General features: G+C 38.7%; 1 non-coding gene across 1 annotated transcript; it reads left to right on the top strand.

The window, feature by feature from the left end:
• The first annotated feature begins 4,070 nt into the window (after positions 1-4,070).
• On the top strand, positions 4,071-4,177 carry LOC142866027 (U6 spliceosomal RNA). Its single transcript, XR_012916100.1, has one exon. It is a non-coding gene; the product is annotated as a U6 spliceosomal RNA (small nuclear RNA).
• Positions 4,178-9,223: the final 5,046 nt, after the last annotated feature.

The following is a 9,223-nucleotide window of genomic DNA, read 5'->3' as shown; positions in this document are numbered from 1 at the left end:
GCTCACGCCTGTAATCCTAGCACTCTGGGAGGCCGAGGCGGGCGCATTGCTCGAGGTCAGGAGTTCGAAACTAGCCTGAGCAAGAGTGAGACCCCGTCTCTACTAGAAATAGAAAGAAATTAATTGGCCAACTAATATATATAGAAAAAATTAGCCGGGCATGGTGACGCATGCCTGTAGTCCCAGCTACTCGGGAGGCTGAGGCAGTAGGATTGCTTGAGCCCAGGAGTTTGAGGTTGCTGTGAGCTAGGCTGACGCCACAGCACTCACTCTAGCCTGGACAACAAAGTGAGACTCTGTCTCAAAAAAAAAAAAAAAAAAAAAGTCCACATCCTAATCCCTAGAACCTGTGAACATGTTACCTATGTTACCTTACATGACAAAAGGAATTTTGCAGGTGTGATTAAGTTAAAGATCTTGAGACAGGGAAATTATCCTGCATTATCTGGGTGGGCCCAATATAATCACAAGGTCCTTCTAAGTGAAAGAGGGAGAGGCCGGGCGCTGTGGCTCATGCCTGTAATCCTAGCTCTTGGGAGGCCAAGGCGGGAGGATTGCTCGAAGTCAGGAGTTCAAAAACAGCCTGAGCAAGAGCGAGACCCTGTCTCTACTATAAATAGAAAGAGATTAATTGGCCAACTAATATATATAGAAAAAATTAGCCGGGCCTGGTGGCGCATGCCTATAGTCCCAGCTACTCGGGAGGCTGAGGCAGGAGGATCGCTTGAGCCCAGGAGATTGAGGTTGCTGTGAGCTAGTCTGACGACGCCATGGCACTCACTCTAGCCTGGGCAACAAAGCGAGACTCTGTCTCAAAAATAAATAAATAAATAAGTTTATCTGCCTGCAATGTTTTGGGTAAAAAATAAAAATAAAAAAATAAAATATTGAGCAGAGTGTGCATTGAATAAAAAAAAAATAATAAAAAAATAAAAAATAAAATAAAAAATAAAATAGGCCGGGCGAGGTGGCTCACACCTGAAATCCTAGCATTCTGGGAGGCTGAGGAGGGTGGATTGCTCAAGGTCAGGAGTTCAAAACCAGCCTGATCAAGAGCAAGACCCCGTCTCTACTATAAATAGAAAGAAATTAATTGGCCAACTAAACATATATATATATACACACACACACACACACACACACATATATATATATATATATATATATATATATATATATATATATATATATATAAAATTAGTTGGGCATGGTGGTACATGCCTGTAGTCCCAGCTACTCGCGAGGCTGAGGCAGGAGGATCGCTTGGGCCCAGGAGTTTGAGGTTGCTGTGAGCTAGGCTCACGCCACGGCACTCTAGCCTGGGCAACAAAAGTGAGACCCTGTCTCAAAATAAAATAAAATAAAATAAAATAAAAACTAAAAAAATAAATAAAATAAATAAAAATAAAAATAAGTTCAAAAAGCCTGTTGTGGTGGCTCACACCTGTAATCCCAGCACTTTGGGAGGCTGAGGTGGGAGGATTGCATGAGGCCAAGAGCCTGGGGTTGCAGTGAGCTATGATGGTGCCATTGAACTGTAGCCTGAGCAACAGAGTGACACCTTGTCTCTAAAAATAAATAAATAAATGAATAAAAGCATTGAGGCCAGGAGTGGTGGCTCACACCTCTAATCCTAAGACTTTAGGAGGCTGAAGTGGGAGGATCACTTCAGGTCAAGTTCGAGACCAGCCTGAGCAAGAGAGAGACCCCATCTCCACAAAAAATAGAAAATTAGCCAGGAATGGTGAGGCTCGCCTATAGTCCCAGCTACCCAGGAGGCTGAGGCAGGAGGTTCGCTTGAGCCCAAGAGTTTGAGGTCGTAGTGAGCTATCATGATGCCACTGCACTCTACCCTGGCGACAAAGTGAGACTCTGTCTCAAAAAAAAAGAATTCAAATCATACAGAGTGTGTTTTCTGACCATAATGTAATCAAACTAAAAATCAAAATCTCTAGACACATGGAATTAAACATACTTGTAATAATTCATGGGTCAAAGAGGAAGTCTCAAGAGAAATTTTTAAAATACAGTGAATTAAAAAAGGCAAATACTCTATGAGTCTACTTTTATGATATATCTAAATAAGTCAAATTCATAGAAACAGAAAGTAGAATGGTAGTTACCAGGGGCTAAGAGAAAGGAATATGAGTGTCTATGATCATGTTTAAAGAAAAAAAAAAAGAAACAAACAAACAAAAGAATAAAAACATTTAATTTAATGTACTTTATTTTTTATTTATTTATTTTTTTCCCTGGGTAACTGCACAGTAAAATTTAATGTACTTTAAAAAAGAGAAAGGAGGCCGGGCGCTGTGGCTCACGCCTGTAATCCTAGCTCTTGGGAGGCCGAGGCGGGCGGATTGCTCAAGGTCAGGAGTTCAAAACCAGCCTGAGCGAGACCCCGTCTCTACTATAAATAGAAAGAAATTAATTGGCCAACTGATATATATATATAAAAAATTAGCCGGGCATGGTGGCGCATGCCTGTAGTCCCAGCTACCCGGGAGGCTGAGGCAGGAGGATCACTCGAGCCCAGGAGTTTGAGGTTGCTGTGAGCTAGGCTGACGCCACCGCACTCACTCTAGCCCGGGCAACAAAGTGAGACTCTGTCTCAAAAAAAAAAAAAAAAAAGAGAAAGGAATAAAGGGGAGTTGTTTTTTAATGGGTAAATAGTTTCAGATCTTTAAGATGAAAAAGTTCTGGAGGTCTGTTTCACAACAGTGTGAATATACTTAACACTACTGAACTGTACACTTAAAAATGATTAAAATGGCAAATTTTATGCTATATATTTTATCACAATTAAAATGTAAACACATTTACATATTGTAGAAAAACTGGAAAGAAAAATAAATCACCTACTATTAGAATAAAAACAAATACAGTGAACTGAATGAAAGTGAAAATACAACATATCAACATTTTCAGAACACAAGTTAAAGCAGTGCTGAGAGGAAAAAATCTCAAAGCAATAATCCTAGCTCCCCACAGAAGAACCTAGAAAAAGAAGAGCAAAATAAATACAAAGAAAGCAGAGGGAGAAGAAATAATAAAGATAAGATCACAACCTAATGTAAAAACAGAAAAATAACAGAGAAAAATCAATGGAACAAAAAGCTGGTTCTTTGCAAAAGATCAATAAAAGTGACAAACCTCTAGCAAGACAGATGACAGAGTGGGAGAGAAAGAAGATAAAAACTACCAATATCAGGAATGAAACAGGGGATGTCACCATGGACCCTGTAGACATCAAAGGATAATAAGGGAATACTACAAACAACTGTACAAATGAAAACTTGACAACTAAGATGAAACGCACCAATTCCTCTAAGACACAAATTCCTCGACCACAATGCACGAAATATGAAATACATAATTTGAATAGTCCTCTATCTCTTAAGGAAATCGAATTCCTATTCTTAAAAATCCCATGTAATATTGTGTAGCAGCTTTGGAAAATAGCTTTTCAGTTCCTCAAAAAGTTAAAACATTTAATTACCATGACCTAGCAATTCCACTTTTAGCTATATACCCAAAAGAATTGAAAACAGGTGTTCAAACAAAAACTTGCACATGAATGTTCATTGTACCATTATTCACAATAGTCAAAACATGGAAACAACCCAAATGTCCATCAGCAGATGAATAGATAAACAAAATATGGCATATTATTAAATTATAAAAAGGAATGAAGTACTGACACATGCTACAACATGGATGAACCTTGAAAACATTATGCTCAGTGAAAGAAACCAGACACAAAAGACCACATATTGTATGATTCCATTTATATGAATTATCCTGAATTGGCAAATTCATATAAACAGAAAGCAGATTAGTGGTTTCCAGGGGCTGGGGGAATGGGAATAGGGAGTAACTTGCTTAATGGGTTTAGGGTTTCTTTTTGGAGTGATGAAAATGTTCTGGAATTAGATCGTGGTAATAGTTTCACAACATTGTGAAAATACTTAATGTCAATAAATTGTACACTTTAAAGTGGCTCACATGGGAAGTTTCATGCTACGTGTATTTTGCCACAATAAGATTTTTTTGTTAAAAAAAATCATACAGTGTTCGCTTGGGCAGCACATATACTAAAATTGGAACAATACAGAGAAGATTAGCATGGCCTCTGCTCAAGGATGACACACAAATTCGTGAAGCGTTCCATATTTTAAAAAAATTGTTCACTTGAAAATCTGGTTCAATATTCAAAAATCAATCAATATAATCCAGCCCCTTAACAAGCTAAAGAAGAAAGCTCACACAATCATATCAATGGGCCGGGCGCGGTGGCTCACGCCTGTAATCCTAGCACTCTGGGAGGCCGAGGCGGGTGGATTGCTCGAGGTCAGGAGTTCGAAACCAGCCTGAGCAAGAGTGAGACCCTGTGTCTACTATAAATAGGAAGAAATTAATTGGCCAACTAATACATACAGAAATCGCTTGAGCCCAGGAGTTTGAGGTTGCTGTGAGCTAGGCTGCCGCCATGGCACTCACTCTAGCCTGGACAACAGTGAGACTCTGTCTCAAAAAAAAAAAAAAAAATCATATCAATGTACACAAAGAAAAGTATTTGACAAAATTCAACACCCATTCCTGATAAAAATCCTCAGAAAATTAGGAATAAAGGGTAACTTCATCAACTTGACAAAGAAAATCTACAGGCCGGGCGCGGTGGCTCACGCCTGTAATCCTAGCTCTCTGGGAGGCCTAGGCGGGCGGATTGCTCGAGGTCGGGAGTTCGAAACCAGCCTGAGCAAGAGCAAGACCGTCTCTACTATAAATAGAAAGAAACTAATTGGCCAACTAATATATATAGAAAAAATTAGCCAGGCATGGTGGCGCATGCCTGTAGTCCCAGCTACTTGGGAGGCTGAGACAGAAGGATCGCTTGAGCCCAGGAGTTTGAGGTTGCTGTGAGCTAGGCTGACGCCACGGCACTCACTCTAGCCTAGGCAACAAAGCAAGACTCTGTCTCAAAAAAAAAAAAAAAAAAAGAAAATCTACAAAAAACTTACATCCCGGCTAGAGTGCAGTGACGTCATCATAGCGCACTGTAACCTTGAACTCCTGGGCTCAAGCGATCCTCTCACTTCAGCCTCCTGGGTAGCTGGGACTACAGATGCATGCGCGACCACGCCCGGCTAATTTTTTTCTATTTTTAGTGTCGATGGGGTCTCACTCTTGCTCAGGCTGTTCTCAAACTCCTGAGCTCAAGCGATCTTCCCGCTCTAGCCGCCCAGAGGGTGGGTAGCAAGGCAAAAAAGTAAAAGAAATAAAAAGCATCATGATTAGAAAGAAATAAAACTGTCCCTGTTTGCAGATGACATAATTGTCTGTGTAGAAAATCCGTAACAGAAATCCTAGAACTTCTGGTAGGCCGCCGAGGCTGACGGATCGTTTGAGCTCAGGAGTTCGAGACCAGCCTGAGCAAAAGCGAGATCCTGTATCTACTAAAAACAGAAAGAAATTAATTGGCCAACTAAAAATATATAGAAAAATTAGCTGGGCATGGTGGCACATGCCTGTAGTCCCAGCTATTCAGGAGGCTGAGGCAGGAGGATCGCTTGAGCCCAGGAGCTTGAGGTTGCCGTGAGCTAGGCTGACACCATGGCACTCTAGCCCGGGCAACAGAGTGAGAGTCTCAAAAAGAAAGAAAGAAAGAAATCCTAGAACTAATAAGTGAGTTCCTCAAGGTCACAGGATATGATATAAACATACAAAATTGGCCAGGCACGGTGGCTCATGTCTGTAATCCCAGCATCATGGGAGGCCAAGGTGAGAGAATCACTTGAGGTGCAGGGAGTTTGGGACTAGCCTGGACAACACAGTGAGACCCCCATATCTACAAAAAATTAAAAATTAGCCAGATGTGGTGCCACGAGACTGTAGTCAGCTACTCAAGACACTGAGCCGGGGGGATTTCTTGAGCCCGGGAGTTCAAGGTTATAATAAGCTATGACCATACCACTGCACTCCAGCCTGGGCAACAGAGCAAGACCCCATCTCTAAAAACAATTAATAAACAAATAAAAATAAACATACAAAATCAATTGTATTTCTATATATTAGCAATGAATACATGGACACCAAAATTTAAAATAAGATACCATTTACAATTACTCAAAAAAATGAAATACGTAGATGTAAATTTGACAAAACACGTATAGGAGTTACGTGTGGAAAACTGCAAAACACTGATTAAAAAAATAAAAGAAAATCTAAACAAATGTAGAGACATTCTGTGTTCATGGATTGGAAGATTCAATATAGAAAAGATGCCAATTCTCTCTAAAAAAAACTCCCTCTGTCATCCAGGCTAGAGTGCAGTGGTACAATCATACAGCTCACTGCAACCTGAAACTCCAGGGCTCAAGTGATCCATCTTTTCCAAACCGATATACAAGTTTAATATAATTCCTATCAAAATTCCAGCAAGATGTTTTTATTGATATAGCAAGCTTATTCTAAAATTTATATGGAAACAAAAAGGAACGAGATTAGCTAAATTAATTTTGGGAAAAAAAGGAAAAAACATGGAAGGAATCAGTCAACCTGATTTCATGCTTTATTAATATAGATAATATTCAGTAATATAGATTGTGTGATATTGGCAAAGGGATAGACATAGATCAATGGAATAGGACAGAGAACCCAGAAACAGACCCACATGAATATACTCAACTGTTTTTTTTTTTTTTTATTTCAGCATATTATGGGGGTACAAACATTAAGATTACATACATTGCCCTTGCTTCTCCTCCCCCCTCGAGTCAGAGCTTCAAGCGTGTCCATCCCCCAGACGGTGCACATCGCACTCATTATGTATGTATATACCCATCCCTCCTCCCCCCTCCCACCTGCCAGACACCCGATAAATGTTTGTCTGTCTGTTTAACATTTTGGTTGCATTTTATATCTTTGCCTCTCCCTAGCAAGGGTTAGAGATATGCCCTTCCCCCAACTGATTTTTAACAAAAGTGCAAAAGTAATTCAATGGAGGAAAGATAGCCCTTTTCAATAAATGGTGCTGTAGCAATTATACATTCATAGACAAAAAAATGAAACTCAACCTAACCTCACACCTCATACAAAAACGAACTCAAAATGGATTGTGGTCTAAAATGTAAAACATAAAATTCTTAAACGTTTAGAAAAACCAACAAACCAGGAGATCACTTGATCTAGGGCCAGGTAAAGTGTTGTTAGACTTAACCACTCAAAGTACCATACAAGGAAAAATGAGTAAGTTAAACTTCATCAAAATGTAAATGTATATTTAAAGAAGTATTACCAATCCTTCAAAAACTCTTTCAGAAAATAGAGGAGTATAGAATGCTTCCGAACTATTTCTATGAGGTCAGGCCCCATACCTATGCTGGAAAAAGCTTTCACAAGAAAGGAAAACTAAAAATTATTATCCCTCATTAATATAAATGCGAGAATCCTTAACAAAATATTAACCAACTGAAGTAAGCAACACATAAAAATAATTATATTCTCTGACTAAGTGGGATTTAACTAGGAAATACAAAGTTGATATAACATCCAAAAATCAATTAATATATCATGTTTAAAAGAATAAATGACAAAAAAAACACATGATCATCTCAATAGATGCAGAAAAAAATATTACACAAAATCCATCATCCATCCATGATAAAAACTCTCAAAAAACAAGAAATAGAAGGGAACTTCTGGGCCAGGTGCAGTGCTTCATGCTTGCAATCCCAGCACTTTGGGAGGCCAAGGTGGGAGGATCATTTGAGGTCAGGAGTTTGAGACCAGCCTGGGCAACATAGCAAGACCCTATCTCTACATAAAATGACAAAAAACTTAGCCAGGTATGGTGATGTACACTTGTAGTCTTAGCTTCTTGAGAGGCTAAGGCAGGAGGATTGCTTGAGCCCAGGAGTTTGAAGTTGCAGTGAACTATGATTGCACCAGTGCACTCCAACGTAGGGTAATAGAGTGCTACCATGTCATCAAAAAAAAAAAAAAAAGAAAGAAAGAAAGAAAGAAAGAAAGAAAGAAAGAAAGAAAGAAAGAAAGAAAAGAAAAAGAAAAAAATAGGCAGCCCCAGTGGCTCACACCTGTAATCACATCACTTTGGGAGGCAGAGGTGTCAGGATCACTTGAGGCCAGGAATTCGAGACCAGCCTGGGCAACATAGCAAGATCCCACCTCTACAAAAAAGTTAAAAATTCGCTGGGCATGGTGGCGCACACCTGTAGTCCCAGCTACTGGAGAGACTGAGGTGGGAGGATTGCTCAAGCCCAGGAGTTCAAGGTTACAGTGAACTGTGATCAAGCCACTGCACTCTAGCCTGGGTGACAGAGCGAGACTCTGTCTCTAAAAAAAATAATAGTAATAATAACTAAAGAGGAATATATTTAACAAAATAACTGGAAGACTTGTTACATTTTTTATTTTTTTTTTCTTTAACAATGCTATGACTGTGCTAATAACTGGAAGACTTATACACTGAATACTAACAAAACATTACTGAGAAAAATTAAAGAAAATCTAAATGAATAGAGAGACATTCCATGTTTGTGAATTGGAAGAATCAATACTGTTAAGATAGCAATTCCCCTCCAAACTGGATCTAGAAATTTAATATGATCTCTATCAAAATTCCAGCAGGCTCTTTTGGGAAAAATCTGACAAGCTGATTCTGAAAGTTATATGGAAATTCAAAAGACTTAAAATAGTCAAAAATGTTTTGAGAAAAAAAGACAAAGTTGGAGGATTTACATTATGCAATTTCAAAACTTACTATAAAGCCACAGTAGTTAAGACAGTGTGGCATATAGATCAATAAAATAGAATTCAAGAAATTATCTTTTACACCTTTGCAAACTGATTTTCCATAAAGGGGCAAAGACAACCCTATGGGGAAAGGATAGTCTTTTAAACAAATAGTTTGGGACAATTGGATATCCATATTTAAAAAATTGAACTTAGACCTTTACCTCATACTATAAAAAAATTAACTAAAAATAGATCATAGACTTAAATTAGAAGAGTCCAAACTATAAAACTTCTAGAAGAAAACATAGGAGAAAGTCTTTGGGATGTTGGGGTAAGCAAAGAGTTCTTAGATATGACACCAAAAGTACAATCCATGAAAGAAAGAAAAAGTAGACTGGACTTGGCCAAAATTAAAAACTTTTGCACTTTAAGAGATATCATTAAACAATGAAAAGATAAGCCACAA

This window comes from Microcebus murinus, chromosome X (genome assembly GCF_040939455.1).
Source record: "Microcebus murinus isolate Inina chromosome X, M.murinus_Inina_mat1.0, whole genome shotgun sequence".
Taxonomy (NCBI): Eukaryota; Metazoa; Chordata; class Mammalia; order Primates; family Cheirogaleidae; genus Microcebus; species Microcebus murinus.
This window is presented reverse-complemented; position numbering and strand designations above follow the sequence as displayed.